Source organism: Talpa occidentalis, unplaced genomic scaffold, assembly GCF_014898055.3.
Source record: "Talpa occidentalis isolate TD23 unplaced genomic scaffold, MPIMG_talOcc4v2.1, whole genome shotgun sequence".
In the NCBI taxonomy this organism is placed as follows: domain Eukaryota; kingdom Metazoa; phylum Chordata; class Mammalia; order Eulipotyphla; family Talpidae; genus Talpa; species Talpa occidentalis.
Window position 1 is genome coordinate 20,203,604 of NW_026555331.1, and position 11,368 is coordinate 20,214,971.

General features: G+C 34.5%; 1 long non-coding RNA gene across 1 annotated transcript; it reads right to left on the minus strand.

Annotated features, from left to right (window-relative positions):
• Positions 1-2,855: 2,855 nt before the first annotated feature.
• LOC119261240 (uncharacterized) lies at positions 2,856-11,238 on the minus strand. The gene is made up of 3 exons (XR_005121689.2): positions 11,083-11,238; positions 10,337-10,442; positions 2,856-3,229 (listed from the first exon to the last, which is right to left on the minus strand). It is a non-coding gene; the product is annotated as an uncharacterized LOC119261240 (long non-coding RNA).
• Positions 11,239-11,368: the final 130 nt, after the last annotated feature.

An 11,368-nucleotide genomic window follows, 5' to 3' on the forward strand; every position in this document is an offset into this window, starting at 1 on the left:
CAGTGGCCAGATGTATTTGGCTTCTTGGATTTCCCTGGAAGCTCCAAACAGTGTTTCTGGCAGAGTGGTTACGAGCTATTTTTCTGTGGTTCTCTAACACCTCCCTCCCAGGTCTTTATAGAGGCTTTGTTCTCCTGACTGAATTTTGGCTGAAAGAGGGCCTAAAACTAAAACAGAAGAATAAACATAAAATGGATTAAGATTAACATCTACAAAAGTGACCTGCTGTGGGAGATGATTTGTTAATTTGTTGCACAGTGGGCCCAAGTTAGTTGGCCTTTAGTTTCTATAACCAATTATTTTGTTCTGAAATAACACAGTGATGTGACTTTTAGTGGTGAACTGAATTTAGATAATACACATGTTGATTTTCAGTGATGTACAACTGAACTAACATGTTATAATGCAGTATTAATTCAGTGCAGTTTTTAAAGAAACTCCTAAGACAAAATAAAATAAAACCAACATGTACTATTTCTTGTACCTCCAGCATTATATACCCATTCTTTCCAATTATTTTAATAACCACTCAGTGGAAGTATCACAAATTTACAGATGATAAGAATCAAGACTACAATGGTAAAGGTACTTGCTTAATGTTGAAACATCTAGAAAGTGCTGGAGACTGATCTCTCTGATTCCATTCTGCCTTCCAGTAGTTCGGTAACACTTGCTTTCCAATAGTTCACATGTACTACTGGCAACTCTGGTGGGGAGGGTACAAGCTAGGAAAGATGGAATTAAAAGAATTTCATTTTATTTTATTTTATTTTATTTTATTTATTTCTAAAGCTTTATTTGTAGGTTTTACAATATTTTCCATATAGTCAATAATGTCATCTGCAAGTAAAAAGTTATATATCTTTATTTTCAATTTATATGATTTTTAAAAATTGTCTTATTTCAGTGGTAAGAACCTCCAGCATTAGGCTGAATAATAGTGGTGCAGGTAGACAACCTTCCCTTAGAGTAAATCTTAGGGTAAAAACATTCAGGATTTCATTAGAGTACAATTATTTTGTAGATGTTCTTTATCAAGTTGAGGAAGTTCTCCTTTTATTCTTAGTTGCTTTTTATAATGAATGATACTGTAGTTTCTCATATACATTTTTTTCTGGTTTAATTGACCATATATTTTTTCTTTAGCTTGTAATATTGTTGGTTATATTATGTTATCATAGAATGTTGAACTAAATTTGTGCCTTTGGGTTAAATTCAACTTGGTCAAGTTGTAATTTTTTGTTGTTTTTTTTTAATTAATTTTATAAATTTTTTGCATCATTTTTCATTTTTGCACAATGTATGCATGTCCCACCCCCCTCCTTATTTTGATCCTATTCCCTCCCCCCCCCCATATTGTGTGTCTGGTTTATAGTTGCTTGTTGATTTTGATTTTTACTTTATTATAATTAGTTTTTTTCCTGATCCCTTATTTAGGTTTCCTAAAGAATTTCAGTTTTCTCATTATTAGAAACTGCAGATTATATTTTGCTTTGAGCTTCTCTACTTAAGCCTTCCAGTTTTCTGCAGTATTACATTCTTATTTAAGGGGTAGTATTTTAAGTTAAAGTTACTGATGCAATAATCAAAGTCTCACCTCAACCAATATTTGTATAAGAAATCTTAATCTAGACAGTATTGTGATTGAAACAGATTCTCAACAAAAATCATTAACTGGTCTTTTTTTTTTTTTGCCTGTGTTGCAGATCCCTTATACCCACCAATTCCCTTTGATTCAGTGGCCACCAAGCAGATTTCTCTTCAAAAATTTACTTTCTCAGATTTGGACACTTGTTCACTAGAAGGCGATTGTCCTTTATAGCTGTTTTATATATTCACTCATTCACAGGAAAAAGCCACAGTAATAAAAGAAACTGCTATTTACAAATTCATAGTGACTTAAAATCACTGTTTTTTTCTTTCTTATAAAACATAACAAAGTTGAGTTGTGTATGGGGCCAGTATGGAGGAGGGATAGAAAAAGAATGTAGAGAAAATTATTTTCTAATCACCCATCAAAGGAAATAGAAAATTACTACATTGTACTACTAGGCAAATTTTTGAATTTTTGAAAATGAAGCTAACTTAGCTGTTTCTTTTTTTTAAATCTTCAAAAATAATGGAGTGGAGGTGAACAAAAGAAATGAGTTAGATTCAAGTCAAAACAGTCACAAATCAGTAACAGATTAATGGCATGTCCATTGCTGACGGCAACATACAGCCCTAGATGATGTGGGGAAGATAGACACATCCTGATTCTTAATCACATTCTAAATTCAGTCTCCAGAGATAAATCTTTAATGACATCCATTCACTTCCATCTCCACCTGAAAACTGGTAATCTTCAATGCCAGGGGTCTATTTAAAAGACAAAGGAGATTAGAGTGATTTGCTCTTTGTTTTCAATTTATTTTTTAAATGCCTTTGGGCTTATTTGACTACACCTGTAAACTCATTTATACCATCTAAGCACTATAAAAATACTGAAGAACTGCTTGCCAGTTCCAGAAATGGGGTGGGGGGGGTGCATTTCTGTCGATCACATCAGACTTCATTTTTAAACAGATTCATTTAGATAAACATTTCAGTAATGGAATTTTAAACTAGGAAAACTGCATAGTCAAGGCGTTTTTTTCAAGTGAGGTTATTAGTCTCTGTTAGGGTTTGCTTAGTGACCGAATCAGCCCTGAAGGAAAGTTAGGATACAAATGTCTATGTGAGATTTGCATGCAATGATCACATGCCTCTTTAGCTTATCATGCAAGTGCCAAGTTTATAAAGGGAACTGTTGTCTTCTCTTCTCAATGGCTCACGTATCTCATGGATATTTATTGACATTTCATGTAAGCACAATATATATGAGAATTTACTGGTATAAAGGAATATCAGGAGGATAAAAACAGGAAGGCTCCCTAAAATTGTAAGACACATTTTTAAATAGAAATCTGCATTGTGAGTGATATTGAGATGCTAGCTGACAGTAGTATTATAAATCCTGGTTGGCTGTAGAAATATATTGAGTAGAACGCAAGTTGACATCTGGAACCCATCCTGCTCCCCCACTGACAGCCTTTTTCTTCTCCAGAAGACCTTTCCTTTTCTCTACTGCCATATCTCCAGCTCCTTTTTTGCTTGCTTTCCTTTTCTTCCTCAGCACTAACGAGGATTCTCTGGTTGGGATCTGAAGAAGCTATTCCCCTCAGGGTTATATATATCATACTAAAGGATCCTGAAAAATAAAACAGATAAGTCAAAATGAGATTGCCCAATATGAATGTGATGTTAGGCACTATCATGAGTAATGGAGTAATGATGTTAGGCACTATCATGAGTAATGAAGAATTTGTGTTTTATTAACCACCATTACTACTCATTGCATAAACAGAGAACTATGAAAGAACAGAATTTATTGGACTAAAAATTCAAAAGTAGTGACGAAACTGATATTTTTAAATGTGTAAATCCCACAGGGTAGGTATTTTTGTCAATTTTTTTCTTCTGATATATTCCAAGTCCCTAGAACAGTTCTTGGAATACAGCAGGCCCTGGAGTCAATGTTTGACATATGACTAGATAGATAGGTAAACTTTTAATTTTTATTTTTTTGTCCATAAAACCTTATACCAAGAAAAGAAGCCCTTTAAACTTCAAAACATTCTGTCTTTCAGAATTTATGATGTGATAAGGATTATATGATAATGTCTCATGGAATAACAATATGAAAATAGGTGTTGACATCAAGACTTCATCCTGGGGTCAGCGAATAAAATCATAGACTCTATACCTAATACCTCCATACATAGTATCAAATGGTATCTTTGAATTCTATTCTCAGTCCTACATCCAAGACCCATACCTCTTTCCACAGAGCCCTAATTCTAATGGCATTAGGTAGTTTCGGTAAGACTAGTTAATACATTCCAAGGAATTGAGATGGGTTGAACTATATTATAAAGTCATCATCCTTTAATTCATCCAAATGTTAGACAAGTTGTTGACAAGGCACAAACTCTAGACCTGCTATGAATGTCGTAATTAGAAATTGGACATTTTTTCACACGTGATACTATATTTAAAAACAAATGATGGACACACAAAGCAATGGATTCTGCAATACAGTCATCATTGAAGAAACCAAAAACCAAGTATAAGCTGTAATAAATATTCATGTTTAGGAAAATAAATGCAAATAATGCCTTATTTTTCAGAAGAAAAGAGAGGAAGGAAAGAGAAAGAAGGAAAATCATGGGATGAAGATATGCATATGTATTCAATAATTATTCTTTCATGATCACTTACTCTTCAAAAGATTTCTATTTATAATATGAGCTTTTATCTTTTACCAACATTTAATATATCTGAAGTATCCCTTCACTGTTTCTAGGCCAAAGAATCTTCATCTTTCAGTCCAGCATCTATATTTTTCTACAATTCTAGACCTAGAACTGATGTGTGCCTTTCCCCTGAACTTTAAGTGAGGGACTCCTTCATTTGCTTTGGTGTATTTTCTTAAACCTTAATCCAAAAAACCTGCTAAATATACAGTCAAGTATGCGGTGGCTTCCTAATAAATGATAAAACAAATTCAACCTTACTGGACCTGGAAGCTGGTCAAAATCAGTGACCACAGGTACAAATCAGTTGCTGTAAAACAGAGAAAGACAGTTGTTAAGAAGAATGGAAAGATACTTCAAGGAGCCTTCAGAAGCCGGGGAGGAATTGGGAGTCAATGTAAAATCAAACTCAGTATTTAGATATGACCCTAGCTCCCTAAGCATACTAATTTATTGCTCTCATGAACTTTCTTCCTTATTATTGGATAAATAAATGTGCAAGAAACAAAAAGCAATCTCAAGGAACTCTTTCTATTGGAGGATGAATGTGCTTTATATAATGTGGAATCCCAATGGAATACCTGCAACAACTCTAGTATCAGTTCATTGCAGGTAATGATAAATCACCATCTGCATAAAAGGTATGAGGAAACTAGAGCGAAATGTTGTGAAGGAAAAGCAGATGCTGTTGCCAGAAGAGCAATAGCTTTATCATTTGGGAAAAAAAAATTCAATAATGGGATCCACTTATTCAATTAAATATTTATTCATTGAATAATGTTTGAACTCCCACAATATGCCAAGTATGGGGGCTGTTGCTGAAGAATATGGTGAACATGGTGCCTTAAGGAACATGAATCTCAGTTAGATTCATGATGAAAAGGGCATTTGGGTTTTTTGTATGTGGGGATTTGAGGATATATTTCATATATAGATATATAAAGAGTCAGGTTGCCTTAAATGAAGGAAATGAAGGATGTTTGGTGGATAATCTTCTACTGTTGGCAGAACTATGGCCCAGTAACAGCTTTGAGGTTTGGGTACACTATGAAGAAGCTTCCATTTGAATATGTGGTCTGTTTTTAAAAGCTGTCATATTTTACAAGATGTTTTTTTATAAACTTGAAATCCACTTCTACTCCTTTGAGACAGCCTATCTTAGACTCTTGGGAATATATTATTCTGGCATATGGTTTAATGCTTATTCCAGATACTTAGTTAATGTCTTCTGTGTAGACTAACCAGTTGTTATATGTCTATAAAAATTCATCCACCCTTTTGCTTTAGGACAGCAGTCTACATTATTTAACAGAATACTTTATTACCCACCCTAAAGTATTTGATTTTGTATCCCTACTTTAAAATCTGGTGCTACCCCAAGGTCTGTAAGTTTTTGTGCACCTACTTGAATATTCTCAGAAATGATCCCTTCAGCAATATTATGTGCCCAAATAAGTTTTTCCTATCATCCCAAAACACCATAAACAAGTTTATTTTGTTAGTTTCAGAATAGCTCTATTGACCCCCAACCAGTTATTTATGGCTCCTAAACACTGAAGTATATTCTCAAAGGGTCATAATTTATAATCACAATTTTGAAATGTATCAATGTGACAACTCACTTCATCAGTACTGGTAACCTGGAGTGCTGTGCTAAGAAGGCTATTAAATGCAGGTAAACGAGCTCTATTCTTGATAAGGGAAGTCTCTCCTGGGCCTACATTAAGAAGCGGTTGGCAATATTACTGACCCATAGCCCAGCTCTGCTTCTTGCTGACTCTGTGAACTTTGGTTATTCACTTCACATCTCAAAAAAATACTTTATTTCTGAAATGAGGATGCAAACTAAATCAGTGACTTCTAAATATTGGCCATGGAGAGAGTAGGCTTCAGAATAACATAAAGACCAGAATTGAAACAAAGATTATTTTGGCTTGCACAGAATTTCTTAAGGACCAGAAGACTTTCGTTTTTAGCAAAGACATTGAATACTATTGCACATATTATGTTCCATCATTTTTGACAACCACTGGGTAGATGAACTGTGAAGTATTTTCCAGCCTTAATTTATTTTCCCAATGGAGTCTCGAAAGAATAGCAAAAACATAATTGAGTTTATTTTTATTTATTTTTTATTGAGGTAGCATTGGTTTTACAATGCTCCATGTTGATTTAGAGGATTAATTGAGTTTAGTAGGTGGTCATATGAAATACTTCCATTTGGAAGTTCCAATGGAATTCCAAAGAAGACAGCAAAAACTGCAAATAGAAGCACAAAGACAGAGACCAATGTTCTGTATGGTCCTTTGTAAAGGGAAATTCAGCAGGATTGTCCTGTACTTCCTTCCTGTCTGTCCCAGTTCACCTCTTCTGTGGGCATTTTCACCTCTCAGTGGCAGAATAGGCCACTGACATATTGATGATTGTTAAAAACAAACACATATTTTACATTTAAGGCCAAAAAGGAGCAAAGAACTGAAAACTATTATCCTTTGGCACTTTTATTCACACAGAAGAAATGACACATGAAGGGAACACTGGGTAAGATGCCAAAATTTACCTTGATTACCTCACTTTTAAGATTTAGCAGTGAGACAAAAAATAAATATTTTTTTTTATTTTGATAAGATTTAGTGGACAGGAATAATGAGGGTATGAAAAATGCTGAGGGGCAAAAAAAAAGAAAAATGCTGAAGGGAGCAGTTCTATCCCATTTAATAATGGCAGTAGGGATTCTGACAGAATCTCCATTAGCAATTTCTTTTTTAAGATAACTTAATTTCCTGATTACACATGCATTTCTAAATCATATTGACATTTTAAGAGAGAAACAAATAACAGTGCCAATTCTTATGGGCATGGGAAAAAAACTTTCCTTTTTCTTCCCTATCACTACCACATAGCATACCTCTTCCAATCTTAGGGTATTTAAAGAACCACATTGTTCAGGAACTAATGGAATCTAGACAGTGAAACTTGACCAAATAGTAAAACTTTTGGGTGGAAACTCATTTTGGATTGTGAAAGAATTTTCTGTCTAGACTAGGGTAGCTCACAGCTGTGTGAGGCAGAACACATGTTTGAATATCTATGTATATGTATGTATGTATGTATACATGTCTATATGCTTGGAGGCTGAGGAATAGCCAGGTATGAGAAAAACTTTTTTTTATTTTTTAACTAAACCAGGGCCTAACAAACTGTGCCCTCAAATCTGGCCCACTGCCTGTTTTTATAAATAAAGTTTTATTGGGACATAGCCATGAGCCTTCAATTACCTGGTGCCAGTGGCTGCTTTCATAATACAATGAAGAAGTAGAGTAGTTGTGACAGAGTGTGTAAAGCTGAAGTATTTTACTATCTAGTCATTTTCAGAAAACATTTGCCATAAATGGACTATACATTCCATAGTCTAGTTAGTGTCTTATGCAAAATAAGTGGAGTTTGGTGAATGCAATATCCTACAGACTAAAAAGTGCTAGACAAATAAAGCGGTGGGGGAGAGGTAGCAAAAGTCCCCCAGAAGACATATGAAGGAGCCTTGAACACAGAGTTTCCCAAAGCCCCTGGTTCTATTAAAGGTACTGAAAATCTGAAAAGTTCCTTCTCTGTTCATTAAAATGGGGAAAGATCAGTGAGTCTACTTTAAACAACTTTAAACAAAAAGCTTGAAATTATTTATAACTTTAACTGAACTTCTGTTCTTCTCCTACCCGCTAAGTTTGCTTCACAGGAAGGGGCTGCACAGTAAAATCTTGAGAGATTAGCAGCCATCAGCAAGTCAGGACTTTGTTTTTCATTTTCCAAGTCATCTTCTTTTAGACATGATGCCATAAAAAGCATCTGGGATATTCTCAATGAGAAAATTAAGTGAATTCACTTCAGAGGAGGGCTTAAAATCAAAAGCTTATTTTTTTCTTTTAAAAATTGATTTTTCCCCTCCCTCCCATTTTTCCTGTTTGGTTCAACTAGTATTACATTTTTATTAGAAAAATAAAATTTGATATCTACTTACATAGACTATATAATCTACTTATAAAGAATGAATTGTTGTTCTAATTAAAAAAACAAAAACAAAAAATAAATAAAGGCACATACTGTACTGAGGGTGGAATAGTACTTTAAAGTCCAGCCATGTGGCTTCTTATGGAACTGTAATGAGTTAAAGATGAAATTCCATTTCTAGTTTGCATACATCTTGCAAAGATTCTGCCCAGTAAAATGGTAATTGGAGTCTTTTTTACAATAAATATTACAATTTTTAATCCTAATATTGTAAGCTATGAAATGTCTTCCATTTCCCTAACATATGTTTTTTGTCCTGTTTCTCAGTCCAAGAGACAGAAAATAAAATAAACACCTTAATGAATGCAATACCAATCCTCCTGAGATCCTGTACCTATCTACGGACATAACATGGACCAGGGATTTTGAAGATTCTCCCTAAAGAGTAAAAACCTGCCTCACTTCACATCTCAGTGTGGTCTGCAGAAGTATTCACTCTGGTTTGTTGCTAACTTGCTGCAGGCCTCCAGTAAATTGCAATTTGCAATTATAAGTGTATTTGTGAAGTGTAAGTGGGTTAATTTTCCCCTTTGGAGCTGATAGTAAAGCATTCCAAGATGGCAGTGAAGTTAGGGTGGAGTTCTTTCAGACACTGGGAGGCTGATCATGAAAATGTGGCTCTCTGTTGGTCTTTTTTGTTAATTGCAAAAACATGAGGAGGAACTCCTGTTAAGAAATCATATTAGAAACAAAATATTTTGAATAATTCTCCCTAGTGATTACAGACATATCATCAAAAGGAGAAATGAGGCTTTGGAGGAAACGATTTTCAGGCATTGGGTGTTCAATTGGTTACTTGTCTCCAGCTTGACTGGTCAGTATGTGGATTTATCAGATGACCATTTATTTCTTTTGTCAATGCAAACATCCTGACTGTCATACATTCCAATGAGGGGGAAATTCTGCAGAGATCTGGATAAACTCATCACAGCTTCTGTACCATCTGACAACCTGATCGTCATGGGGGACCTCTATGCACGTGTTGGCAATGGTGCCAAAATGTAGGGAAAAAAAAAATATTGTACCACAGAGGATTAGTCTCGTCCTGCATGGTGAGCAGGCCAAACAAAAGCTTGTAATCACAGACAACAGCTTCAATCATAAAAGTTAGGAGAAAAATATCATTGATACATCACAAGTAAAAATAAACAATGCTATCACCCATTCTGCCATTGTTTCACAGCAGAATTCAAAGGAGTTAACAGTCTGAATGGGTCTAAGGAAATTACCCAGTATACTTCAAATTACAAGAGCATTAAGGTGGGTGTTAGGATGTGTGCATGAGATTGATATTTGAATAAACTCAACTCATAGACAATAAAGATACTAAGGAGAAATTTTCCAAGAATAATAGAGCAAATATCACAGAAGATTATGCCTGGCAAACTCAACACAAATCATTTGTGTCATTATTTGCCTAAAAATACACCAAACTTCAAACAGTCTTGCGGTATTTTCCCTACCATAACATTGCTTTTAGTGGTTTCCCAACTGTGAAAAAGTGTAATTCTGATTACACCCTGAATCCTCCACCTCCTTACCTACACTATATATATATATCTGCAGAAGTCTTGACAACTTCTAAAGCTCAGCTCAAGTGACACTCTTCACATTCACCTGAAATTATCTCTTTTTCTTCAGAATCCTGTAGCATATTTTTGGTAAATACCAGGAACTTAAAAATACTTATTTTTATTATAGATAATCATGTGTGTCTCTTAATAGACCTGGAAGATTTTTTTTTTTGCTTTGTTTAGTGCCCAAAACAATATACTTGTTTTTGTTTCCAAACAAAAAAAAATGTATTTTACATAGTAAATTCTCAATTAAAATTCTTGAATCAAACATCTGTTTGGATCCAAAGTGATTTGGACAGCCTGTTGTGCTTTCCAGATTCCCCAAGGACTATCTTTTCTGATATCAATTTGATTACGTACCTTTTAGATATTTAGAACATTGGTGGCCAAAGTTTGCATGTAGAAGAATTTGAGGAGTTCAGCTCCACAAGGAAATTGTGGGTTATGGATGTCACCATGTTCAAAGCTGTAAAAATGAAGTTTGGCTCTTAAACCCATGAATGTTACACAATCTAAATGAAGTAGACATTACCTTCTAAAATACTATGAAAAACCCTTAACATTTCTGAAAAGAAACAATTATTCTTATGGTGTGAAATGAATTTTAGTGATGACTTTTTCTTGATTTGTTACTTCTTTTACTCCTTTTCCCAATGATCCTATTTCCCTGGAGTATAAAATATCTACCAATTAAAATGCAGGTGTTTAGTACTCTGAAATAGTAAAAAGTCAGGTATGGCCACCAATAGTTTCATAAAAGGGAGAAAATCAAATTCTAAAATAAATTTCTGACAGAATATGGTAGTAAATACAAGAAAAATGGTACTCTGTGAAAGGAAATAAGTTCTGTGAGAGCATAATATGGGTTCTTGTCTGAACTTAGAGTCTGAGTGATTATTAAACCCCTCTCAGATTTTTTCCTCACTGACAAGACTTTTCTTCCATGGACAGTGCTATGTAAATTCCTTTATGAAGACTATATAAAGTATTTTGATTTGACTGGACAAAAGTTTTATGTAAAACTGGGGCAAATTCATGAAATTGTGTTTGAACTAAGCTATCTGTGGGGCAGATCAAAGTTCGATGCTTAACAAAATGGAACTTACAAATCATTAAACCAGGTTCCCGCTTTTCTGCGTGCCTGTTTGGAGCAGTAAGAGAAGACTTGCTTTCTTTTTAATGTTTCATTTGAGATTTAGGGAGGATAACTTCCTCTCTCGCAAAAGTAGGCATGGATTGGATGGCTGCTAAAATAAACAGTACAAAATATGTAGCAAGGCTTGGCCATGCTTTTGCTGGTAGGTGCCAAGGTCACAAAGGATAGCTTTCACCCCTTAAGACTCTGGAGATATTGGTCTTATTAAACTCTGAATATTGTATTTTGCTCTGTGA